Source organism: Haliotis asinina, chromosome 11, assembly GCF_037392515.1.
Source record: "Haliotis asinina isolate JCU_RB_2024 chromosome 11, JCU_Hal_asi_v2, whole genome shotgun sequence".
NCBI classification, from domain to species: Eukaryota; Metazoa; Mollusca; class Gastropoda; order Lepetellida; family Haliotidae; genus Haliotis; species Haliotis asinina.
This window is the reverse complement of record NC_090290.1, coordinates 41,499,414-41,513,139: the sequence shown is the minus strand read 5'-3', so window position 1 is coordinate 41,513,139 and position 13,726 is coordinate 41,499,414. Positions and strand designations below refer to the sequence as shown.

The window sequence follows — 13,726 nt, the reverse complement described above, 5'->3', positions numbered from 1 at the left end:
GATTGTTGAATTCAGCTGAATTAAGCAATCAAATACAAAACGTGAACCAATTTAGTAACGGACAAGTCTGTTTTTTTTGTCATACAGAAAGTGAATTCATGGTACTTGCTTCAAAAGTAAATGTACATCAGGAAAAATTATTTATCATTTTGGTTATTTTCAAGCACTTGACTTGACTGTGTTGAATATTCCATCACAAGGGACAATTATTTCAAATCAAGAACTATGAAAGACCTTTTTAGTAACGTAAGTTCTCATTGAATTTTTGCATTTTTAAAAGAATTAGATTTGTTATCTGACTTGTAAATATATAAACATTTTATGATTGGAAGTTGAATTAGTAACTGAGATCGTTAGTGGCTGTATCCTCGAAGGGGGTTGCAGTACCGTAAAATAATTGTCCTCCTGAGAGGGTACGTAAGTCCCAAAACATTTGAGGTCAAATTTAATCTTCCATTTTTTTGTAGCTGTAGTATTTCTGTAATTTTAATTTGTGGCTAATCTTGCATACACTCGCCAGCAGCTGAGGGGATGGTGTAAATCCAGCTAGGGTCTATGCAGGTAGCAAAAGTAATGTAAGTCCCCATGGCCTCTAGTATGGTGATCTACCTTCAGTTGTTGGCGATCTATAGAGCCTGTTTTTATGGTATTGTCTGAATAGTGATATTAGTTTTAACTGTCCAAGCTAGTTTTATTTATTATTGTGATATTCTAGTTGTTTTACTGTCCTTCGTTGACAGGTTGTTTACTATATATATAAATTCCGCTTTTCAAGACTGTTCTCGTCACGATGTGGCTGCAAGATTGCCGATGTGACGTTAAATATTAACTCACTCACTCACTCAGCACTTGAATATGCACAATGAGTTGGTATTCTCCACATGCTTATTTGAATTCAAACACTCTTATTAGAACTTTAGGCAAACTTTTTTGAAATATGCACTTGTCATTTTCACTTTGTGCAATTAAACACTTTTCAGGCAAGCATGAACTCGTCTCATTAAACACTGAAATACTAGTGAAATCTTATTTAATTATACCGTGGAATGCACTTCTTTAGAATAATTAAGGAATTGCATTAGTCGGGTAAAATTTGTTCAACTGTGGCAGCCTGTCATTTCAGACTTTTTCATCAAATCTCATTCTGACAACAGCCCACCCATTCAAAGTCCAAATCATGAAGTCACACCAGAGTCTTTCAGTAATTGCCCTTTGACCGTGAATTGGATAATAACGACCTTTTAAGACAAACATGATCATTCGCATCTAGAGAACGGTGGGAATTTAGGATCCCTGGCACACTCTTTGGGCTCCATCTATTTCAAGGACGCCACCAATATGTCCATCAACAGTCCATATCAAACCATTTTTTTCACTAACAATATTTTTATCCTGATTATTATGAGCATTTATTATTACATTAAACGTATCATGGACATTGTAAACCTTTGTTTGACTGAAAATGTAAATCTCCAGGTGGGGTGGGGCTGAAGCAATCCATTTATGACAGGACCAGAAATCTAAATACGAAAAGGACAGAAAGAACCACTTACCCAGCTGCAGTGTGCAGAGTGAATGTTGCTTGTTACCTTGCACAAACAAATCCATGTAGTGTGGTCTGGACATTCCTTCTTGTTGCTGGTACGCAATGGCGGTATAACTTTACATCGGACGATAGAATGACTGCATAGGTCTGAGACGGGGCTAAACTCAAGTTAGTGGACATGTCTGTCTTTAAAATAGTTGAAAGACTTACGCTGTGACTTCAAATAAGCATATTTCCTTGTAAGTTAATTTGCATCCTGTGCCTCGCTATAAGATTATCACAAGTGATGTTTGAATTCAGTATACTCGCTCAGTGTCTCCGCTTCACTTTTAAACTAGATCCCCGTGAAAAATCAGCAAATGTGCCTTGTTATGGCATGTATGTCATAATGTTTTAAGATAAAACATACTAAACCTACATTTCATTTGCGTACACAAAAATCCCGAGCCCTTGTTTTACACTTTAACACATTTTGACAGAGTTCTCTGATGAAAACTGATGTTTTTTGTTTGTTTGGGTGTTTTTTCATGAAAAGAATAATGTAATAGATTTGCAGTGAGTGACATATTATATAACACGAGTCTGAAGGGTAATATGTTCTAACGAACATGTGAATATGTTCTCATGCCTGTACAGAATATGCAGCTCATGTACATACAGAACCCAATAACTGACAGCAGGAATACGGACAACATGTATGACCAGCTTGACAACAATACAAGAATTTGTATCGAAACGTCGCATCATCTGAATGAATAAGTTGTTAATCCATAAAGCGTGACCTTGTATTATTCCCCAACTTCTAAATAATGCCAAAATAATGTTAAACCATGATCAAATACTGCAACGTTAAATCTGTCCTTGAATGTTCCTACAATGAGACCCGTGAAGATCCAAGTTCGAACTGATCTTCAGTAACCCATACTTGTCGTAACATGCGACTAACGGGATCGGGTGGTCAGGCTTGATGACATGGTTGACACATGTCTCACTCTGAATAAATACATTACATCTTCAGTAACCCATGCTTGTCGACTTGGTTAACATATGTCTTCTTATCCCAACTGGGTAGATCGAAGTTTATGCTTAATCACTGGACTGTCTCACTCTGAATAAATACATTTATGGGGCGACGTTATAGTCTGGTGGCTAAGACATTCGCTCGTCACGCTGAAGATCAGGGTTCGATTCCCACATGGGTACAATGTGTGAAATCCGTCTGGTGTTCCCCGCCGTGATATTGTTGAACTAAACTCACCCACTATTCACATTCAATCATTTATATATTAGGCGGGTAAACATGACCACAGTAAGCATTTATATACTCGCGACTAACCTTTATATTCCGGATCCAGTCTCTCTATCCGAATGCAGTGTGAAGTGGCAGCGGGATGGTGCAGAGCAAAAAACAATGGATTGAAAAGTGGGACACCAATTCAAAACATGTAATCATACATGTGGGCAGGTTTCTACTATAACAACAACTGTTTACCTATCTACCCTAAATTGAAGTGGACTGATCCAGGAAGAATGAATTAACAAGTCCTTAAAGAGGTTAAAACTGTTTAAATATTTTTTGCAGCCTGAAATGAGAGATTTTATTATAGCAGATATGTAATTGTCTGCCTATCAATATGGAATTAATGCGATAAATGATATTTGTAAATGCATTATCTGGAATATGCAAATGGCATTATGTCGGATTAAAGCAGCTGAATGATTAAACATGATCGGCATGGGCTGAAATTTGCATTTATTGCAAATGAGTAATAGGTTTGGAATAGGTTTGGAGGACTTGGCTATTTCTGAAAAACAGTTGTCACATATGATTGGTTGGATGGTTGTTAAACGTTGCAGTCTGCAATAATCCATCTAAGTGGCGGCTGTTTCTGTAAATAATCAAGTAAGGACCAGGCAATCCAGTGATAAACGGCATGATCATCGATCTACGCAAGTGGGATACGATGTTGTCTCGACATAGACAGCAATGTCGGCTATCCACTGGTCAAAACTGACCATGTGCCGTAACCATATTTTTTGTATGTTACACTGGACCGCCCGTTAGCAACCAGGGCTCTAATATTATATTGCCGGCAATAGGTATCTCCATGGTTTGCATTGTTTGAGAACAAACATAGGATGACAAGTCAGTCTGGTATTGCAACGTTCTCGTTGGAGCCAATACTATCCAGAAATTCATGCCGTCAGTGTGCATGAGGTGCAATCTAACCGCAGTGTACAAAACTCACTCTATCCGTGCTACTGGAGCCATGATATTGTCGAGGTGTTGCAGCTCAAATTATGACAATGACTGACCATAAGATTGTATCGTCGCTCTCTGTTTATCAGCGAGTTGCCGATTCTGAGACGGAGCGCTAGTGTATGGGAAACGCCATCCAATAAACTTCGCACAAATTCACCTTCTCTTCCTCCATCCTGGACTCGTATTGCCTTGATGCCAGCATCCCAAAACGTTTCACTTTCTCCTCCATGACACATTCAAGCGTTTGATCATGACAGTTGCATTGGCTTCGTGGGTGGAGCCAGCATGGAAGATCTCTTCAGCGACACAAAAGTTGTAAAGCCTGGGCCACAAATAACACTTCAGTGCCAATGTAATGTAAAAACAAATCTCCACATTCACTACACCAAGTAGCTACTGTCCAGAACACGTCTGAAGGAACCTCTCTCTTGGTCCAAATAACGGCATGTGTTATTGAAAACTGGGAAGTATCAGACCACATGACCACATTCTTCAATTCCTTAACGTGTCAAGGGTCACATTGATAGCCTTATTTCGTCTTTCATTACTTCATGTATCATATTCGGCCCATGATACAGACACATGTACGGCCTTCAACTTGCCGATTATTAGCGTAAACATAAACATGGCAAGATTTCGTAAGACTACAAGAGTAACATTACACATTAGTCGGCTGAATTTACACACGGCTGGATGAGTGAAAACATCAGCGGGAATAAAACGGTAAAACTGTTACGTACGAGTAGGTCACCCTAAGCAATGGAAATCTATGAGAAATGACTCCCATTTTCTACGTAGTTACAGGAACACATTTCACACAATCTTACGCTTTTTAGGTGTTTCTTGTATATCTGCCCATTTCTGTATTCAGTTGGTGTGAACTACAGCTGAATTTAGCTAAAGCAATGCGGAATTTCTTGATACCTTTGCAAAGGAGATATGGCTCAGTCCCAAACATAGGCTTAAATGCAGAATATGAATGGGTTTTAGGGTCAGTAGACAGTGAGAAATGCCATTCCTGTAAATATATGTTTTTGCCTCTAGTTGTGAAGTCAGAAATGAAAAGGTTTACACTGGGAATGAATTGATTTTCCCATACGTACCCAGAACCCATTGTATACAATAAGTATTTCAGTTTTGTTAATTTCACCATTTGAATCATCTAACAGTAGTAAATTGTAGCATTTCTTAGGAAAACGTGTAGCAGGCATGTGTAACAGTTTGTACAAATACACAATAAAGCCTTTGTATGCAAAGATATACATGGGATATCTCCCGATTTCGCTACGTACAACGTCATTGGGAGTACACAGTTTAACACTGAGATAATATTTCCTATCAGGTGAAATGGGTTTGCAAGTAACAGTGATAGTTTTATAATCTAAAACAAAATGTTAGGGTGTATCTGAGGTGTGTGAAAATATGACATATCGCCTATCTGATCTGATCCGCCATTGACGCTGGTGATGCTTGAGGGTTGTAGGTCCAAGACTTCTTTCTTTCTTGTTGATCTTATTATTTGACAAAACTAGAAAGGTGTTTACAACACTTTATGACAGTTTTAAACTTTCTCTTTTTTAGGGGTTTGTGACAGCGTCATTTAAAATTTTGTTAGTGTCCATTCCATTCCTCAGATATCTGAAATAATTATTAATGTGAACAATAATGTCTCATAGTAGATTTTTTTAAAAATGACAGCTGATGTTAACACATGTGTTCTAGCGACACGTGTGCGTTCTTTAGCATGTTTTGGGAGGGAAGGAAGCGGTGTATCATTTATTCTTTCCTTCATTCACATATGTACTCCTTTTCTTTTATTCTTTTTTATTTCTTTCATTCATTCACATATAATTCTTGCTCTTAATTCTTACTATAATTCATTCATTCATTCATTGTAAAATTCCGACTGATACAATAAACTGGCTGAAGTTAAACACAGCCGAAGTTGCGCTGGGAACGAGCCAAGTCACTGTGTGCGTTAGAGCAAAGCGAAAGCAGTCTCTCTCTCTCTCTCTCTCTCTCTCTCTCTCTCTCTCTCTCTCTCTCTCTCTCTCTCTCTCTCTCGATATCATGCCATCAGCCATATATATATACACACACATGAACTTCATATCTATATTTCATAGTGTAGACACTGTAAAATTGTCTCCACCCTCGCCTCCATTCTCTAAGAATATGCTTCTCGTAAGAGGCGACTAACGGGATCGGGTGCTTAGGCTCGCTCACTTAGTTGACACACGCCATCAGTTCACAGATCGCAGATCCAAGTTGATGCTATTGATCAGCTGATTGTCTGGTCCAGACTCGATTATTTACAGACCGCCGCCATTTAGCTGGAGTGTTGCTGAGAAAACTAAACTAAACTCACTCACTCAGATCCAGAAAACGTCAATGTACGTGTTTTCACATTACCCACAGTAACAAAGAGAGGTAGGGCTTGAACTGCGAATCAGAAATAATACATGGCAGTGGCATCGTCTAAAAGGCGGGTAGAGTGATCTCACTTTATGTGAGTCAGATGTGGCTTCAAGTGTGGCTGCGGCCATGAAAATGATGTCTACAGACTACTTGTTGAATTAACACCTTGTGGTGATAGGCCATAGGTATCCATAGTCGCCGCCTGTAATGCTTTACTTAATCCAACTCAAAATGATGCACCAGATATGACTCACGCAAATTCTTAGATACAGTAACCTCTTTCAAGTGTCATCCCAAGCTATTTTCTTTTTGTTGTTCTTTTGGTTGTTAGAGAATAACGAAAGTATTATTTTTTATTTTATTTTTTTATTTTTTATTTATTTTTTGTTTTGTTTTTTGCTTCAATGAAATCCACTAGAAGACTCAACTCTGTGTGCCATGATTTTCGCTCCTCTCGCGCTTGGTGGTGACTGATAATTGATTAGAATTCACGTCGGGGTGATGGCGACAGCAGTAGTACATGGAACGTATCATCTCCTAACCGGATGAAGGGATTCACTTGAAGTAATGACGTCATTGGAAAAGCCCCCTTTATTCGTCGCCTCCTCAGCAGGAGAGCGACGATCTTCATCTACATCAATAAGGTAATGAATTTACAAATGAATTAAGAAGGCTTTGTGGATCGGTCGTAAAAATTTGTAAAATTTGTCTTATTTTCGATCACAAATTCATACGAATAGCACGGGTTACGTACGCTCTGTGGATCGGGCTTCTTGTCTTGAAACATTGTCCGAGCGACACCTTAGTCGTATGTTCCTGGAGTGACGAAGGGACGCATTCAGCACAACGAAAGTAACTGACTATGACCATTTCCATCGCTTCCCAAGCGGATCCGCCATGACATTTGCTAAAATGACTATTGATAAATATACTAAGCCTCAATCACAGGAGTTTCTAAGTACCCCAACCATGCTTGTACGGGAGCCCACACTTTGTAAAATGCCTTACCACTGGCGGGTGCAAAAGACGCTCACTTTTCGCGAACACCAGCCATTCGTCACAATTTGCTTGTTTTTTATGTTTGTTTGTTTGTTTGTTTTCAAAAAATACTAGTAACACCGTATTCATGGATGTTCCAGATAAACAGCGATCTGTACATAATCGAATCTGGACCAGACAATCCTGTGATAAACAGCATAAGAATCATCATGTCCACGCTTATGATTTGTAAGAATCCTTTCATCCTCTTCTGAAAAATCCTGGATCGAATCGACAACTTTCACGTCAAACAAATATCTGATCCACTTAGGTACAGCTGCGGGTTAATATGATTAGGGTAAAATGAAATTGGTATACATTAATTAACAGTCTTTGCAAGAATACAAGCTATATTAACTCATACAATATCCGAAATGGTGGAAGACATCTCTTCTACGTGTATCTTAATCAATAATATAGATTTCAAATATGTCTCGCCACTTACTACTGAATAACCCCTTTTCGGAAGGCCACCCCGTCGATCCTGCAACCTCAATCAATTAAATATCACTGAAAGAACCTTTGAATCAGTTGGATATATGAAAGGAACATTATTCCTATTGCTGGTTCAAAAAGAAAACACATATAAAGAGTGTTTCAACTTGACACCAAAGGACTGGAGAAAAACAAGGTTGAACGAGATTTCTTTGTTGTCGTGACCAATGAAGTTGGAGCTTTGATTTTTGTTGGGAGAAGCTGGGCAAGACGAGTATCCCACTTACGTATGAATTCGTTCGATCGAGAATTCACCCGATAACGTTATCGCTACCTTTGCAGTTGACGTGGCGTGCACTTTGAAAGGAAGGAACTATTGATAAAAGCATGGAAACCATAAACATGCTATTATTGATAATAGCAATCTGTGCTGAAGGTATGCTGACACGCAATTTGTGCCGAAGGTATGCTGACACGCAATCTGTGCTGAAGGTATGCTGACACGCAATTTGTGCTGAAGGTATGCTGATATGCAATCTGTACTGAAGGTATGCTGACACGCAATCTGTACCGAAGGTATGCTGATGCGCAATCTGTGCCGAAGGTATGGTATTCTGCCGCGCAATCTGTGCCGAAGGTATGCTGACACGCAATTTGTGCTGAAGGTATGCTAACACGCAATCTGTGCCGAAGGTATGCTGACACGCAATTTGTGCCGAAGGTATGCTGACACGCAATCTGTGCTGAAGGTATGCTGACACGCAATCTGTACCGAAGGTATGGTATGCTGCCGCGCAATCTGTGCCGAAGGTATGCTGACACGCAATTTGTGTTGAAGGTATGCTGACACGCAATCTGTGCTGAAGGTATGCTGACGCGCAATATGTGCTGAAGGTGTGCTGACGCGCAATCTGTGCCGAAGGTATGCTGACGCGCAATCTGTGCCGAGGGTATGCTGACGCGCAATCTGTGCTAAAGGTATGCTGACACGCAATCTGTGCTGTAGGTATGCTGACACGCAATCTGTGCTGAAGGTATGCTGACACGCAATCTGTGCTGAAGGTATGCTGACGCGCAATATGTGCTGAAGGTATGCTGACACGCAATCTGTGCTGAAGGTATGCTGACGCGCAATATGTGCTGAAGGTATGCTGACACGCAATCTGTGCTGAAGGTATGCTTTGTTGAGGAGCCTTTCAGACTACACTTGAAAGCGGTACAAGAATCTGTGTTGAAACTTCTCACTCATGAATAGAAGTTGTCATCCATAGAGTATGTAGGTATTTCTATATTGAATGTTTCCTATAATGTCTAAAGCAACACATGAGAATCATTCGTAAACCTTTGTGATCAAATTGTTGCTTAAGTAACTTCACAAACCTAACATGTATTTCACAGCTATCATAGGTAAGTGGAGAGGTTTGATGAAATATTATTATCGTCCTTCTGATCATTCAGCGTACAATGAGTATGCTACAGAATTGTAGGAATTAGTTTTAAGACATTTCTACTTTGATCAGGATTCTACGAATTTGCAACAGTCGTTTTAGAATATAAAAGGAGAAAGTGGTAGTGAGCGATGTATCTAACGAACGTATGGGGAGAACGTTCGAAGAGTGAGTGAGTTTAGTTTTACACCACACTCAGCAGTATGTCAGTTACATGACGGCTGTCTGTAAAAAATCGAGTCTGGACCAAACAATCCAGCGATCAACAGCATGGGCATCGAACGAACCAGTAACAGTTTCTGTACAGTACCATTAAAATACATCTTAAAGTAGTGTCAAATTTGTATCATAGGTTACCAATCATTTACGCGTGTACTAAATTCAAAGGTACTGAAATACATGTCCTACAATCGCTACATTTACATTGGTTACACAGGCTCGAAAACACATGAAAACAATGGCAAGAGTTGGGTGTTCAAAACCCCTTTAATCGTGTGCAAATCTAACAACCATATGATGTGTTGTTCATATGGCGGCCAGACGATAAGTTTATTTTCTTACCATTAGTACAATTGGGTAATACTGTCATTTTGTCTGGTGCTCGACAGTGTTGCAACAAGCTTAAATTCTGTGGATGAAGGACATGGATTTCAATACCCTTGACATTACGTACGAGCAAGGGTGGGCGTGGCATATATTTAATACACGTCTAAATAACTGGTAATGGATAAAAAGAGTGTTCCAGCAATGACACTAATATAACATGTATTTTAACTGTTCGGTAATGTACTGAGATAACTAGAATCACTTACTTCTAAAATGGTAAATAACAATAATTGTGTCTACTTCACAACGACCAGCACTAATTTGTTATATTACAGCAGAACGATTATGATTGAGGTTTTTAGCGCTTTCGCTATCACCGTTAGTGTCTCATTAGGTTTATAATGGCATGATAGTGATCATATATGCAATGGTTGTCGTCATACATCATTGAAGTCACTGAAATGAATTATACTGATGTGCAAAATCTCCTGATCTCCTTACATATTACATCTCATGTACAGAAAACGAAACAATCGACCAAACGCACCCTATTCAATATCCTGTATAGAAGAACCGTGAACAATAATAACGTCCGTTTGAGTCGAGAAAAGCGAAATGTCTAGTCCAGATTCGATTACTGACAGACCCCCATGTAGTTGGAATATTGCTGGACGCGGCGTAGAACTCACTCACTCACGCACTCACTCACTCAATATTCCAGTGTTATAGATTACATTTTCATTTAAAATGCTTTAAAATGAGTCACCGAGACAGTCGGCTTTACCTGCGCAACCATGCGGTGCCTCCAGTCTTTCGCAACCTCGTGACTTCTGGCGTATATGTACGCGCATGAGAACCACCGTACAATAATTCGTAATGTGGCATTTTACAATTTTTAAATTAAGTACAATATCTACCAAACTTTATGAATAACATTATTTCGTGTGTATTACGTTTGCGCTTGAGAACGGTACAAGAATCTGCATGGAAACGACTAAAGTTGGTACTAGTACAGTTTGTTCGTATCGGCCTGCATTGCTATGTAATCGTATCATTCACCATCGACTCCACCACATTCATACAAGAAGTCAGACATATCCATTTCTTGTCAATACATCAACGGATATTCATAGCGTCAACATTTTCAGGAGATCTGAAAGGAATTACCCTGGGAGACGTGCGTGTGTCCACGGCTAAATCTTCTAGTCTTGTCTACGAAAAGTGGTTTTGCATGTTCATCCTTTCAGATCGATAGTTTACTTCGATACTTTGGTTGTTAGCGTTCCTGTTAATTAATCCTTAATGATGACTGATACTGTGTCGAGTAATATCTGTAACTGACGTATTCAGCTAACTACCACAATGCGAAACAGTCAGTAGGTTCTTTAAGACCCCAGATTAAACTGAATTAAATACAAGAAAAGGCAATTAACTACATTTCGCTTCACACATCTTTAATGTGACTTCTTCGGGTACGTAAGCATTAAATATGCATATATCTAATACTATGTGATCCGGGTTAGAATTGATCTTCAGTAGCCCGTGCTTGTCGTAAGAGGCGACTAACAGGATCGGCTGGTGAAGCTCCACTTGGTTGACACGTCATTGGTTCCAATTAGCCTAAATCGATTATCATGCTGTTGATCACTGGATTCTGTTATTCGCAGAGCGCTGACATATAGCTGGAAATTGCTCATTGTTCTAAACTCACTTACTCTGGTACGTAAAAACTTTCGAAGCTCAACGGCTCTTCGAGTGTAAAGAACAATATTTAGACTCAATTTAATGCTAATGCACCTGAGAACATTACTTGACTTTATTTAGGTTTCCTACACGTACCATTGCGATTTCACTACTGTATTGATGACATTGCGACGAACAACACTTAAAGGGCACATACTTTGACCCGTGTTTCAAGAAGTACAGTTCGAAAGTCTCGAAGAAAAATGCGTTTCCACTCTTATAGAAGATGCGTTTCCAATATCACATACCACAATTTTGGATTATCTGCCATTATTTCAGATTCCTAGAAGCAGGAATTATGGTTCATCAATTTATAGAAACCGATTCGTATGGTAAAGAATAATATTGATAGCTCGTTTGTCGAAAGAAATTAAACAATCCGTGTTTGTTTTCATAGCTTGACGTTCGGTGAAACTGTTTGACATATTACGCTGAATCCCGGTCGCTAAGTGATCACGTGGTGTAACATCGACTGATGTGTGCTCGTGCGTGCGCGTGAACAGGAAGCATGATGCCTGCTCCCGCCGGATGTTCGTCATCTGAATGATTCATAAACTTCCTCTGTGTCTAAATATAGCCTGCCTTATCACGATACCACTAAATACATATCCCGCGGCGGGAAATCCTTAGCTCATATCGTCTGTCACCCCCAAAAAAACTACATAGATATTTGAGATTCTTAACTTAATGTTGGTCCTGAGATTCGCTGTTATTTTTTGCGTTATCGGAATAGCTTCTAACACGGTATTGACAAGCATTCCGGCACCAATAGCCATGTTTGCCGGTCAATACATCTGTAAGTTCAGATGCTGCATTCCCTTACAACAAGCAGGTATTGCAATCCTTTACTGCAGATGTGTCCTTCCAATATTATCGATTCAGTCGAAGATCGACCTGCTCCCGAGTTCAAACCGAACATCCTTTATCTGTTCATCCTCGACAGACCTTCACTTGAATCATAACAGTTCCAACTCAAATATACAAATTTAGTTTTTTTTCTATTTTTTTGGTTTTGTTTTTTGTATGGTATATGTTTTTTAACGCCGCGTTCATTAGTATTTCAGGACTTTGATTAACAGCTTGTGAGCGAGAATAACGGCAAGATACAGTTGAGGCTAAAGTTTTTGAATTAGAAAATAGTTCGGCAGTAATGACTCAATTTCGTTTGCGATGAACACTATTTTATCTTGATTCTTGAACAAGTGCATGGACTTTATCCTATTGCAGAACCGACTAAGATCACTAAGACTAAGACTAAGATGAAGTGGACAGGGTAACTGTATTTGTATGTCATACGCGCTTTGAGCATGTCCCTCAGTGATGTGGAACTAGCGCTTTATAAATACCCTTATTATTTATTTTTTACAGATTAGAATGAAAATGCAGCAGAGAGGGTTCGGGTGATCCTGGCACAGTCAGGCTGGTCAAGCTCATCATCAGCTCAGGGCCCTCGCCCCCTCTACACGCAGCCCAGACAGCGAATGGGACTTCTCCCAGGAAACACTGCCTAGTCGAACCCACCAAGAACTTTCCGAAGAATATGGAGGCTCCCCAACACTGCAGCCTTCTGCATTACCCAGATTGTCAGAAGGGCTGTGCTCCCAGTGGAGAACCCGGGCACTCTCCTGATCTGCGCCAAGAGATCAGGAGGTACCAAACCAAGGGCACCGAGAACAATGGGGAGCCTGACGACTGTGTACTTGGGATGCAAGCGAGACATTTCAAAGGCGAGGTCCGCATATTTATCATGCTTTTCCTGAATCTTGCCAATCACATTGCTGTCAAAAGGGACAGAAAATTCTATGATATAAATAATTTCATTTTCTTTATCAAAAAGGACAAGATCAGGTTTGTTGGCTGGAATTCGTCTCAGGCTGTATATTGGCCTATTCCAGAGAAGTTTGTAGCTGTCATTTTCCAGGACGCCCTGGACATGTTCAGGGTCATACCATGGATGGACCTCGGAGTCAAAGCCACAGGCATGGCGGAGACGATAATAAAAGCAGCGAGCCATGCCATCATGTCTTTTAAGATATGCTGTTTGTGCCAAGGAAGGGCATCCACTGACAAGGTGTTGGACAGTCTCTGTAAATTGATTGCAAAGACGACATTTCATATTGATATTTTCTTTAAGAATCACATTCTGGCGATTGCGAGTGGGAAGTGACTGGTCCTGAGCAGCAAAAAGGAAGCCCTCAGTTTCACATTTGAGACCAGCCGACTTCATCCAGGCGAAGGAGTCGGTTGGATTGCTGTTCTGTTCCACACACTGCATATACACACGATGCA

At 39.9% G+C, this 13,726-nt stretch overlaps 1 protein-coding gene across 1 annotated transcript in view; it reads right to left on the bottom strand.

Moving 5' to 3' along the window:
- The window catches only part of LOC137256077 (sodium- and chloride-dependent glycine transporter 1-like), a 31,283-nt gene extending 28,333 nt beyond the window's left edge, over positions 1–2,950 (bottom strand). Inside the window, exon 1 of the mRNA XM_067793771.1 lies at positions 2,883–2,950. The gene's annotated coding sequence lies outside the window, so the exon portion shown is untranslated. The remainder of the gene's footprint in view (positions 1–2,882) is intronic.
- Between the last annotated feature and the right edge of the window lie 10,776 nt (positions 2,951–13,726).